Source organism: Anomaloglossus baeobatrachus, chromosome 9 (genome assembly GCF_048569485.1).
Source record: "Anomaloglossus baeobatrachus isolate aAnoBae1 chromosome 9, aAnoBae1.hap1, whole genome shotgun sequence".
Lineage (NCBI taxonomy): Eukaryota > Metazoa > Chordata > Amphibia > Anura > Aromobatidae > Anomaloglossus > Anomaloglossus baeobatrachus.
The window spans coordinates 191,370,018-191,383,112 of record NC_134361.1 but is presented as its reverse complement, the minus strand read 5'-3'; the positions used below and the strand labels follow the sequence as shown (position 1 = coordinate 191,383,112).

Below are 13,095 nucleotides of genomic sequence, written 5' to 3'. Positions count from 1 at the left end.
CTCCTCCGCCTACACGGGGGGGGGGGGGGGCGGGCACCAGGCTCTCCTCCGCCTACACGGGGGGGGGGGGGGGCACCAGGCTCTCCTCGCACGCCCTACACGGGGGGGGGGGGGGGCACCAGGCTCTCCTCCGCCTACACGGGGGGGGGGGGGGGGGCACCAGGCTCTCCTCCGCCTACACGGGGGGGGGGGGGGGCACCAGGCTCTCCTCCGCCTACACGGGGGGGGGGGCGGGGGGGCACCAGGCTCTCCTCCGCCTACACGGGGGGGGGGGGGGGCACCAGGCTCTCCTCCGCCTACACGGGGGGGGGGGGGGCACCAGGCTCTCCTCCGCCTACACGGGGGGGGGGGGGGGGCACCAGGCTCTCCTCCGCCTACACGGGGGGGGGGGGGGGCACCAGGCTCTCCTCCGCCTACACGGGGGGGGGGGGGCACCAGGCTCTCCTCCGCCTACACGGGGGGGGGGGGCACCAGGCTCTCCTCCGCCTACACGGGGGGGGGGGGGGGCACCAGGCTCTCCTCCGCCTACACGGGGGGGGGGGGGGCACCAGGCTCTCCTCCGCCTACACGGGGGGGGGGGGGGGGGCACCAGGCTCTCCTCCGCCTACACGGGGGGGGGGGGGCACCAGGCTCTCTCCTCCGCCTACACGGGGGGGGGGGGGGCACCAGGCTCTCCTCCGCCTACACGGGGGGGGGGGGGGGCACCAGGCTCTCCTCCGCCTACACGGGGGGGGGGGGGGGGGGGCACCAGGCTCTCCTCCGCCTACACGGGGGGGGGGGGCACCAGGCTCTCCTCCGCCTACACGGGGGGGGGGGCACCAGGCTCTCCTCCGCCTACACGGGGGGGGGGGGGGCACCAGGCTCTCCTCCGCCTACACGGGGGGGGGCACCAGGCTCTCCTCCGCCTACACGGGGGGGGGGGGGGGGCACCAGGCTCTCCTCCGCCTACACGGGCGGGGGGGGGGGGCACCAGGCTCTCCTCCGCCTACACGGGGCGGGGGGGGGGGCACCAGGCTCTCCTCCGCCTACACGGGGGGGGGGGGGGCACCAGGCTCACCTCCGCCTACACAGGGGGGAGGGGGGGCACCAGGCTCACCTCCGCCTACACAGGGGGGAGGGGGGGCACCAGGCTCACCTCCGCCCTACACAGGAAGGGGGGGGGGGCACCAGGCTCTCCTCCGCCTACACGGGGGGGGGGGCACCAGGCCCTCCTCCGCTGTTATCTTGATTGCATCAAGGCATCGGGCTGCTCGTCTTCATCTTCGCCTTGTTCCTTCTATCCTTCCGACCATGACGTCTTTGTCCAGTGATTGCTTTCTTCATACGATGTGTTCAAAGTAGGCAAGTCGTAGCTTGGCGATCTGTGCTTCGAGTCACATGTCTGACTTGATTTGTTCCAAAATTGATTTGTTTGTTCTTTTCGCCATTCATGGGATCAATAAAACCCTTCTCCAGCACTACATCTTCTCCATGACTAGGTAGGAGCTCTGTATTGGGCAAGTGGCGGCTGTGGTATACAGTAAGCATCCATCCAACTACAGAGACCAGTGCTAGCTCAGATAATTGCTATCAATCTATGGTCAGCAGGGTTTAAATGGCTGAATAATTCCAGTGCCCATTGCCACCACCCCATACATGGTGACCCAGTGGATTACCATAGCCTACTGATGGCCACCAGCAACACCACCCTGTTGCTCCTATGACACCCAGCTGCATGCTGGGCTTCATAGCTCATCGGTAAATTTACTATACAACACAATACTGTGGAAATGCAGCATATAAAATAGTAAAAGCAATCAAAATAAAGAAAATAAAAGCTCCAAAAAAAACATGATTGTATGATACTATTAACAAAGTCATCAGTGGTGGAGCGGACATGTTTGGACCAACGTTGGCCGGCACACCTTATTAATATCAGTAGCATTTCCCCGTTTGCACATGAGAATGTCCCGCTGAAGAATGACTTGTACGCTCACAAAAAGGCCATGCTACCCTGAACTTGCTTATCTGGTCAGCGGACATGTTTGCTCGGGGCAAAGATCAGGAACAAATGTGCGTTTGGCCAATCAGCCCATGGAAATCGGTGGGACTTCTCAAATTTTTCAAAGAAAGATAAGAAAAATGTATTCCTAGACAAGTTTCAGATTTTTTCCCGTGGACCACTTGGTCCAAGGAAAAAAAATAAATAAAAATTGGACATGCACAACCCCGTAAAATATTATGGGTATGAGTGCTATCCGTGAAAACCACAGATCGCACTTGTACGCAAAAATAGCACATGTGAATAAAGCCTTAAACTAGCACAGCGTCATCAAAATGGACATGACCGGCTCATTTTTTAGTGGCCTTAGCGCTCATCACTAGTTACGAGTACTGAGCACCCGAGCATGGTAGTGCTCGCTCATCACTAGTTACGAGTACTGAGCACCCCGAGCATGGTAGTGCCCGCTCATCACTAGTTACGAGTACTGAGCACCCGAGCATGGTAGTGCCCGCTCATCACTAGTCACGAGTACAGAGCACCCGAGCATGGTAGTGCTCGCTCATCACTAGTTACGAGTACTGAGCACACCCGAGCATGGTAGTGCCCGCTCATCACTAGTTACCAGTACTGAGCACCCCGAGCATGGTAGTGCCCACTCATCACTAGTTACGAGTACTGAGCACCCGAGCATGGTAGTGCCCGCTCATCACTAGTTACGAGTACTGAGCACCCGAGCATGGTAGTGCCCGCTCATCACTAGTTACGAGTACTGAGCACCCGAGCATGGTAGTGCCCGCTCATCACTAGTTACGAGTACTGAGCACCCGAGCATGGTAGTGCCCGCTCATCACTAGTTACCAGTACTGAGCACCCGAGCATGGTAGTGCCCACTCATCACTAGTTACGAGTACTGAGCACCCGAGCATAGTAGTGCCCACTCATCACTAGTTACGAGTACTGAGCACCCGAGCATGGTAGTGCTCGCTCATCACTAGTTACGAGTACTGAGCACCCGAGCATGGTAGTGCCCGCTCATCACTAGTTACGAGTACTGAGCACCCCGAGCATGGTAGTGCCCGCTCATCACTAGTCACGAGTACAGAGCACCCGAGCATGGTAGTGCTCGCTCATCACTAGTTACGAGTACTGAGCACCCGAGCATGGTAGTGCCCGCTCATCACTAGTTACCAGTACTGAGCACCCGAGCATGGTAGTGCCCACTCATCACTAGTTACGAGTACTGAGCACACCCGAGCATGGTAGTGCCCGCTCATCACTAGTTACGAGTACTGAGCACCAGAGCATGGTAGTGCTCACTCATCACTAGTTACCAGTACAGAGCACCCGAGCATGGTAGTGCCCCGCTCATCTCTAGTTACGAGTACCGAGCACACCCGAGCATGGTAGTGCCCGCTCATCACTAGTTACGAGTACTGTGCACCCGAGCATGGCAGTGCCCGCTCATCACTAGTTACGAGTACTGAGCACCCGAGCATGGTAGTGCTCACTCATCACTAGTTACGAGTACCAAGCACCCGAGCATGGTAGTGCCCGCTCATCACTAGTTACGAGTACAGAGCACCAGAGCATGGTAGTGCCCGCTCATCACTAGTTACGAGTACCGAGCACCTGAGCATGGTAGTGCCCGCTCATCACTAGTTACGAGTACCGAGCACCCGAGCATGGTAGTGCCCGCTCATCACTAGTTACGAGTACCGAGCACCTGAGCATGGTAGTGCCCGCTCATCACTAGTTACGAGTACTGAGCACCCGAGCATGGTAGTGCTCACTCATCACTAGTTACGAGTACAGAGCACCTGAGCATGGTAGTGCCCGCTCATCACTAGTTACCAGTACAGAGCACCCGAGCATGGTAGTGCCTGCTCATCACTAGTTACTAGTACTGAGCACCTGAGCATGGTAGTGCCCGCTCATCACTAGTTACGAGTACTGAGCACCTGAGCATGGTAGTGCCCGCTCATCACTAGTTACGAGTACTGAGCACCTGAGCATGGTAGTGCCCGCTCATCACTAGTTACGAGTACTGAGCACCTGAGCATGGTAGTGCCCGCTCATCACTAGTTACGAGTACTGAGCACCTGAGCATGGTAGTGTCCGCTCATCATTAGTTACAAGTACTGAGCACCCGAGCATGGTAGTGCCCGCTGATCTCTAGTTTGTACCTTACTCTGTTTTGCACAACTTTTTCTGTTATCATAGACTTTTTTTCCCCCCCTCTTGACATCTTTGCTTATCCAGATGTGACAGATTCATGAAATACAACTTTTATCAAACAGCACTACTTTTCTGCGCATCTCACTCCAATTTATCCCCCAAACCCTCACCTCTGCGGAGTAAGGATTTTTCAATTTGTAATTTTTTGAGATTAGTTAAGGATATGCGACTATTAGGCTAGGTGCCCACGATCCGCACACCCAGTGTTCTAGACGCAGGGTCATCCCTCCTGCGGAGACACGAGTGCTCTTCAAAGAGACCGCAGTGGCCCGTGCCCACGATCAGGGTTCAAGGAGCTTTTTCATTTCGCACCAAACTCAAGCACCGCTTACATCATTTTTAAAAACTTAGCACAAGAGATTTGGGCAAATACCTCCAAACTAAAAAAAAGGGACCTTAAATTGTGAATTAGGCCCTTAGACAAAGGGAGGTAAAAAAATTACATTTTATTCCGTTCCCAGTCAAATAAATGAATCTTGATGTGGAACTTTTTTTTATGAAACCAAAAAAGGAAGAAACTACTGGAAATGTAAAAGGGTACATTTTCATTTTGTTCTAAATGGAGCAAAAAAATATGGAATTAGCTTCACGAATATTATCAGATTCACTGATTTATTCGGGGTCCGGCTGTTTTACCGTCATTACTTTCAGGACAAAAGAATAAGTTTTACACACAGGAATTTTATTTATTTTAGGGTGGGGGGCAGGCTAAAGAGTCCTGCAAAGTCTAACATTTTCTTTCGTAGTAAACAAAAACCAAAGCCGCCAAGCCCCGTACACCAAAGCCGCCAAGCCCCGTACACCAAAGCCGCCAAGCCCCGTACACCAAAGCCGCCAAGCCCCGTACACCAAAGCCGCCAAGCCCCGTACACCAAAGCCGCCAAGCCCCGTACACCAAAGCCGCCAAGCCCCGTACACCAAAGCAGCCAAGCCCCGTACACCAAAGCAGCCAAGCCCCGTACACCAAAGCAGCCAAGCCCCGTACACCAAAGCAGCCAAGCCCCGTACACCAAAGCAGCCAAGCCCCGTACACCAAAGCAGCCAAGCCCCGTACACCAAAGCAGCCAAGCCCCGTACACCAAAGCAGCCAAGCCCCGTACACCAAAGCAGCCAAGCCCCGTACACCAAAGCAGCCAAGCCCCGTACACAAAAACAGCCAAGCCCCGTACACAAAAACAGCCAAGCCCCGTACACAAAAACAGCCAAGCCCCGTACACAAAAACAGCCAAGCCCCGTACACAAAAACAGCCAAGCCCCGTACACAAAAACAGCCAAGCCCCGTACACAAAAACAGCCAAGCCCCGTACACAAAAACAGCCAAGCCCCGTACACAAAAACAGCCAAGCCCCGTACACAAAAACAGCCAAGCCCCGTACACAAAAACAGCCAAGCCCCGTACACAAAAACAGCCAAGCCCCGTACACAAAAACAGCCAAGCCCCGTAAACCAAAGCAGCCAAACCCCGTAAACAAAAAACAAAACAGCCAGACCCTGTATAGATCACTGAACCCTTGTTTCTATCTGATTTAGAAAGCCACAAGACGCACATACTGTCTAATAACAAACATGAAAGATACAAGTGTGAACACAGTTGAACCGGACATTTGGCCGTATTCTATAAAACAATACGGTAAGAACATTCGGCTATGATGTGATACATCAGCAGTAATTACATTGTTGCAGCCCGAACTGAAGGAACACGGACCATAATCGTATCCTACATGTCCCATATAACGGAGTTGCAAGAAAGGCAGAAACCAGCTCGTATCGGCCATATTCAGGATCACACAGTCCAAGCTCCCAAATGTGCGACTTATCCCCAGAGAAGCCAAATCCAGGCCCTTCACATGTACATTATTAATAATGGAGGAGCTGGAAATGTGACCCTTCTAGAGCAGAGGAATTCTCAGCCTCTTCACCATGATCTCTCCATAAACTGCAGGAAGAACAGTCTGAATTTTGCAACAAGTGTAAACTATTGTGATGTAACAATAACAATATATCAAAACAATGCAACAGTAGAATAAATATATAAGATACAATCCGAAACCAAATCACAGAACAGGTTTTTACACCCAATAGTGCACTGGATCCAACGATCTGTCGCCGTGATCTTATTCCACCCAAGAAATAAAGTGTAAAATAATTCAAGGTGCCAACAAAATGATCAATAATTCACCTGCCGATGCTTCCCTGGTAACATTATCCCGATCCTACACAGAAATGAGTAACCAGACCTACAGCAAAAACATGTCTGACTGTGGAGTGTACAGAGACCGGGAGAGCAGAGGCGGAGTGTACAGCCTTGGTGGAGTTTTATTTTAGGAAATCTGTCAGCAGGTTTTGGCTGTGTAATCTAAAATCACCATAATGTAGAGGCCGGGAGCCTGATTCCAGCGATGTGTCACTTAGTGGATTACCTGGTACAGTTTTGATACAATCACAGTTTTATCTGCTGTAGATCTAGCAGTTCTCTGAGTACTGAGCCCTCTATAACCTTGCTCAATTCACTGATTGGCAGCACAGTATACCCCCGCCCACACCACCGATTGAGGTTGTACACAAAGCGGCCAGCCACACCACTCATTGACCACTCTGTGTATAACCTCACCCATACCACTGATTGGCCACTTTGTGTATATCCCTGCCCACACCAATGATTAGCCACGGTGTATAACCTCATCCACACGACTGATTGTATGCTTATATATACACACATAAATACACACACACTATATACACACATACATATATATATATATATATATATATATATCTCTCTATCTCCTCATCCACACCACTGATTGGCCACTTCCTATATATAACCCCGCCAACATCACTAATTGGTCACTTTCTGTGTACAACCTTACCCACACGACTGCTTGGCCGCTTTCTATATATAACCCCGCCCACACCACTGATTGGCCGCTTTCTATATATAACCCCGCCAACATCACTAATTGGTCACTTTCTGTGTACAACCTTACCCACACGACTGCTTGGCCGCTTTCTGTGTACAACCTCACCTACACCACAGATTGGCCGCTTTCTATATATAACAGCGCCCACACCACTGATTGGTAACTTTCTGTGTACAACCTTTCCCACACGACTGCTTGGCCGCTTTCTGTGTACAACCTTTCCCACACGACTGCTTGGCCGCTTTCTGTGTACAACCTTTCCCACACGACTGCTTGGCCGCTTTCTGTGTACAACCTTTCCCACACGACTGCTTGGCCGCTTTCTGTGTACAACCTCACCTACACGACTGATTGGCCGCTTTCTCTGTGTATACTCCACCCACACCACTGATTGTCAGCTTTCTGAGTATAATCTCGCCCACACCGTTTATTGCTAGCTTTCTGCGTATAACCTCACCCACACCACCGACTGGCCGCTTTCTGTGTATACTGTATATTGACAGATCCTAATCAGTGATGGGGATACAGAACAGTTGACTAAGAGGCATGAAACATCTAGCCCTGTATTGATAATCTCCTGCTGATAAAACATTTTATTGAAACACACAGCCTCGTAATTGACATCACTGGAATCACGGTCTCAGTCCCTACATCATGCTGCTTTCAGATTACATAGCAAAAAGCTGCTGACAGATTTTCTTTAAATATGAGACCCTCAGCTCTATTCTACAGATTTCCTACCACCTTTCGCCAGATCTTGACGTTTTCAGATACAATGTCAGTAACTGTGGCCATACCATAAGGGCTCATTCACACATCACTTTTTCTGTTCTCGCTGTGCTCTTCATAGATACAACTTGCGATCAGTCTATGGTGCTGTTCTGATCCCTGTAATTTTCCAGACCGAGGGGGTCAGCACCAAAACACAGAGCCATGCCCAATTTTGATCTGAGTCAATCAAATACAGCAAGATATGTCTTTTGGGGGTCACTCGTCTGATCTGCGGAATCAGTTACATAAATGGAAACCAAGGGGTCCCACAGATTGGGGTCTACCTAGTGTCCTGCATGCAGAACTTTTTCTTCCCTTCAAAAAAAAAAAGGGGACCCCAAAATTATTAATTGGTCCCCTCCACATAACTCCACTTGCTCCTAAACTGGGATTTTGAGTGAACAGACCGGGGACCAGATCCTCACACCTCTGCGAAACTAAAATCGGCGAAACCCGGGACACAAATTGATAAAAGCAGATTTAAAGGGATATTCTTCTTTTAGAAAAAGATGGCCTGCGGCTGCATTTTCTCACTCCCCCCCCCTAAAAAAAAAAAAACAACTGTGCCTTACTCCCCCTCCCTGGGTCCAGCACTGAGTTTCCGCCGCTGCTCCAGTGTCTGTTATTGACGTCACCCCGCAGCCAGTGAGCTCCGCTGACGGCACGAGACACCGAGCTCACAGATGGGTGGCAGCGTGATGCCAGCGCTGCAGACAATCACAGACAGACTCAGCTCTGGACCCAGGGAGGGCGAGTAAAGCAAACAAACTTCAGCCATGGGGGGGGGGGGGAAGATATTTTCTATAATCCCCTTTAACAATATTAATAAGCATGTGGAAACATTTTGCAGCGAGGGGACGAGATTTGTCCCATCTACACGTTTTTGACCGTGGATTTTAGCGCCTGCTGCTAAAATCCACAGATTTTTTTTTTGCGCAATATCGGGTTAGATGAGTAGTTATGACACCTACACACTACGGACTATGTTGGCGCTATGTAAAGGAGCCATCGTTAACCCTTTATGTTCCAGGTGGAGTAGATGGAGTGTCCCAGCACTGCAGTCAGGGGAGGATATGGTAGTCATAGCCTACTACCACCCTCATCCTCCACAGGACACAGGGAGGATGAGATATGAGGGGGAAATGCAGTCCCCTTCTATATATAAGGCCACCCGGCTCCTCTGGTCACATATGAAGCATGGTCACAGCCCTATGACAACCCTGCCGGTGCCCTACCCTAACAACACCCATGTCCCACCTCCACAAACGGGACCACACGCACCCCTGCCACAAAACCACGGCAACGCTGCCGTGCAGCGCCCCCCGTCCCCGCCACCAGTGCTCACACGGATCTCTTTGGCCCGATCTCCGCCCTCCGGTGCTGCCGGAATCCTCGTCAGCCGCAACCTCCCAGACACGACGCTCCGCGCATGCGCGGGAACCAAAGGCAAAGACCGCATGACGCATGCGCCGGATGGGAAGCGCCGCACTTTCTCGCTGGTCATGTGCAGGATACGTAAACTCCAAAGGAGCATGCGCAGTACGAATGCTCGACGTTTATGTGATTACGCATGCGTACAATTAACATCACGCCGGAAATAAGGCAGCGTAGAGTTACTGGGTAACCCGGAAGCAGTAGGCAATTGGTAAGCGCATGCGTATTAACATGTTATAGGAATATATGCAGTTGTTGTCATCTCGTTGCCTTATTTAGTATGAAAATTGTATTGTAAGAGCGGAGTGTGTGACTGGCTCTCCATATAGTGTATCACTACAACTACCAGCGTGCACTGGCACTGCATTTGGGGCATGTAGTTGCTTAGCAACCTGAGTTCAAGGTTACTGCAGTATACAATGGCTGCTAGATGGCTATTTATTTTATTCACTTATATAGCACTATTATATATAATACTTTTATATATATATATATATTACTTAGTATATACTTATATATACTATTATATATATATATTCACTTATATAGCACATCAGCGCTTTAGGGGAAAATCTGCAGCAAAGTCGCAATTTGCTCTCATAGACGGTTCCTTAAAGGGGATGTCCACTACGTGGACAAACTCTTCTCAATCCCTTTGTTTAGTCCCCCCCCAAAAAACAATATATTCCCTTCTGGTGTGTGCACCACCTCTCCCTGTGATCTGAGAGCAGCTGCAGCTTTCACTGCATCCTTATGTTTGATTTGTCCAAAAAAAGAGGACAGTCAAGTGGCCGCCGATTGGGTGCGGGGGATTTCGTGACTCTAAAAGTGTCATGGGATCCCTAGGAGAGGCAGTATACACCGGAGGAGAGTATTACTGTATTTTACTTTGGAAAGACATTGATTGAGATGGGGTAGTCCAGGTAATGGATAATTCCTTTTAATTTCCTGTTTTTAATGTTTGTTTCCTTGCATTGAAGGATTTGGGGTCAGACCAAAAGGAATGACTGGACGCAAACATAACATTAGCCACAGGATATTGTTTACGGCTATTGCAGGGCTGCGGAGATTCAGCCACATGCAACCATTTGGTTTCAGCCTTTAAAGGGGTTGTCCAGAACATCTAATATTGATGGCTTATTCTCAGTATCTGAATCAAAAGGATCAGCTGTGGAAATGAAAGGCTCAATTTTGCCTCTGAGCGGCGCTATTGTGGTCTGCTCATCCCCATCACATGACCCCCAGGCTCTGTGACCTTTTAAAATTCGCTGATGTCAGGTCAACTTCCAGTTGACCTGACATCACTGCGACCGGCCCCAGTGACTAGGCTGTGGGTGTAGTTTCACCGCTCGTCACAGCCCAGCATCGCTCCTGTTTGTGGCGCTCTGCAGTGAAGGAGAGAGTGCGCGAGATACTGGGCTGTGACAAGCGGTGAAACTCCACACACAGCCCAATCACTCAGGGAGACTGGGGCCGGCCGCAGTGATGTCAGGTCAACTGGAAGTTGACGTGATATCACCGTATCTCAGAGGTCACGGAGCCCGGGGTTCATGTGATGGGGATGAACGGAAGGCAATAGCGCTGCTCAGAGGCACAATTGATTACACAAGATATTTGTGAAAAGCCCTCTTTATGAGCTATACATCATGTCGTGTAGGTATCTATAGAGTGTGTGTGTGTATATATGTGTGTGTGTGTGTGTGTATATATAATATACACACACACACATTCTCCAGGAATGTTGGGCATCAGAAGAATATCGAGCTAGCAGTAAAATGGTTTTAAGAGTAAGAGCCACAAGGACAAGGCTTAAAGGGGATGTCCGGTGATAACCTGTTTTTAACCCATTTTTGGAATGGGTGATAACTAGTGATGAGCGAGCACTACCATGCTCGGGTGCTCTGTACTCGTAACTAGTGATGAGTGAGCACTACTATGCTCGGGTGCTACTCGTAACTAGTGATGAGCGAGCACTACCATGCTCGGGTGCTCAGTACTAGTAACTAGTGATGAGTGGGCACTACCATGCTCGGGTGCTCAGTACTCGTAACTAGTGATGAGTGAGCACTACCATGCTCGGGTGCTCAGTACTGGTAACTAGTGATGAGTGAGCACTACCATGCTCGGGTGCTCAGTACTCGTAACTAGTGATGAACGAGCACTACCATGCTCAGGTGCTCAGTACTAGTAACTAGTGATGAGCAGGCACTACCATGCTCAGGTGCTCAGTACTAGTAACTAGTGATGAGTGAGCACTCCCATGCTCGGGTGCTCAGTACTAGTAACTAGTGATGAGTGGGCACTACCATGCTCGGGTGCTCAGTACTCGTAACTAGTGATGAGTGAGCACTACCATGCTCGGGTGCTCAGTACTGGTAACTAGTGATGAGTGAGCACTACCATGCTCGGGTGCTCTGTACTAGTAACTAGTGATGAGTGGGCACTACCATGCTCAGGTGCTCAGTACTTGTAACTAGTTTTGAGCGGGCACTACCACGCTCAGGTGCTCAGTACTCTTAACTAGTGATGAGCGGGCACTACCATGCTCAGTACTCGTAACTAGTTATGAATGAGCACTGCCATGCTCAGGTGCTCAGTACTCGTAAGTAGTGATGAGTGAGCGCTACCATGTACCATGTCCCAAGTAGGGACTTTTGGACCTGACAGTGAACATGATGTAAAAAACCTCACTACCCAGCAATTATCTCCAAGTTTATAGTCAAACAAGGCTTCTAGGGTCAAAACTTGAACTTTTTTTATATAGAAAGTAGGGAAATTGCTTTTAATTGTCGTTGCATAGTCTCCTTCTCTCTGTCCAATCAGCTGTATTACAAAATTGTGGCTTGTCTGGTTGTGCTCTGAGCAGAGGAACGGGAACTTCCGGTTATGTACAGGACTTCTTGACCTATTGTGACACAGTGCATGGCCTAATAGTAGAATGCAGACATGTGGCCTCTGGAAACCTCTCCGATGTGGGCCAGCGGCCTCTAGTGTTACAGGAGGAGCAACTTGCTATGGATCTGTCCTCTGCAATTTGCCATTTGATTGAGGTCCTCTCAAGATGCATAGGCATGGGAGAAAATGCTATTAGCTTCTTCTTGTAGGAAAGGGCGGAAGCAAGTTCTATGTGGGGTGAGGGCAACGGAGACTGTATAAACGTCTGTTTCCACCACCTATAGTGTTCAGGTTATAGGGTCATCGAGGATCTTCAAAACCCTGGTCTTCAAAACCCTGGCCATTCTGAACACCTGGTCTTGGCCGTGGATTCTCTAAGGACTCTGTTTAGCTCCATTTTTACCTTGGGAGAATAAGGAGCTTTCTCAGAAGTCTTCTATTAAAATGAAAGCTAAGAAATACAGTACTTGTGGTGAGAAGCTTCCAGTCCTATAAGAAGCAGTTATCCATTGACTGTATAGCCAAACTAATGAAAGAGGAACAATCCTCTTATATGGCTGAAATGAGAGCAGTAATAAGAGAAGAAGTCCAGACCACGGTGGCAAGTCTGATTCCTTCCCAGCGTTGTACTTCACGTCAGACAAGACCAAGAATGAGTCTAGTTCTGAAGATGTTCAAGGTGGCTCATACTATAACTTAGAAGAAAGAGAACTAGTAATTCTGGTTTTAACTAAAGAAAATTCTTGATTCTGCAAGGAAAGTCCGTGAAGGATATTCATGGTGATATGTCGCAGACATTGGGGGATCAATGCCCTTCATATTCCACAGTTAAGAACTGGGTTGCCAAATGTAAAA

At 50.0% G+C, this 13,095-nt stretch overlaps 1 protein-coding gene across 10 annotated transcripts in view; it reads right to left on the bottom strand.

Annotated features, from left to right (window-relative positions):
* GAPVD1 (GTPase activating protein and VPS9 domains 1) overlaps positions 1 to 9,362 on the bottom strand; it is a 131,785-nt gene extending 122,423 nt beyond the window's left edge. For 4 of the 10 annotated variants that reach the window (XM_075324149.1, XM_075324153.1, XM_075324154.1 and 1 more), the window contains exon 1: positions 9,257 to 9,362. The gene's annotated coding sequence lies outside the window, so the exon portion shown is untranslated. The remainder of the gene's footprint in view (positions 1 to 9,256) is intronic. The other 6 variants (XM_075324156.1, XM_075324157.1, XM_075324158.1 and 3 more) reach the window with 2 other exon arrangements.
* Between the last annotated feature and the right edge of the window lie 3,733 nt (positions 9,363 to 13,095).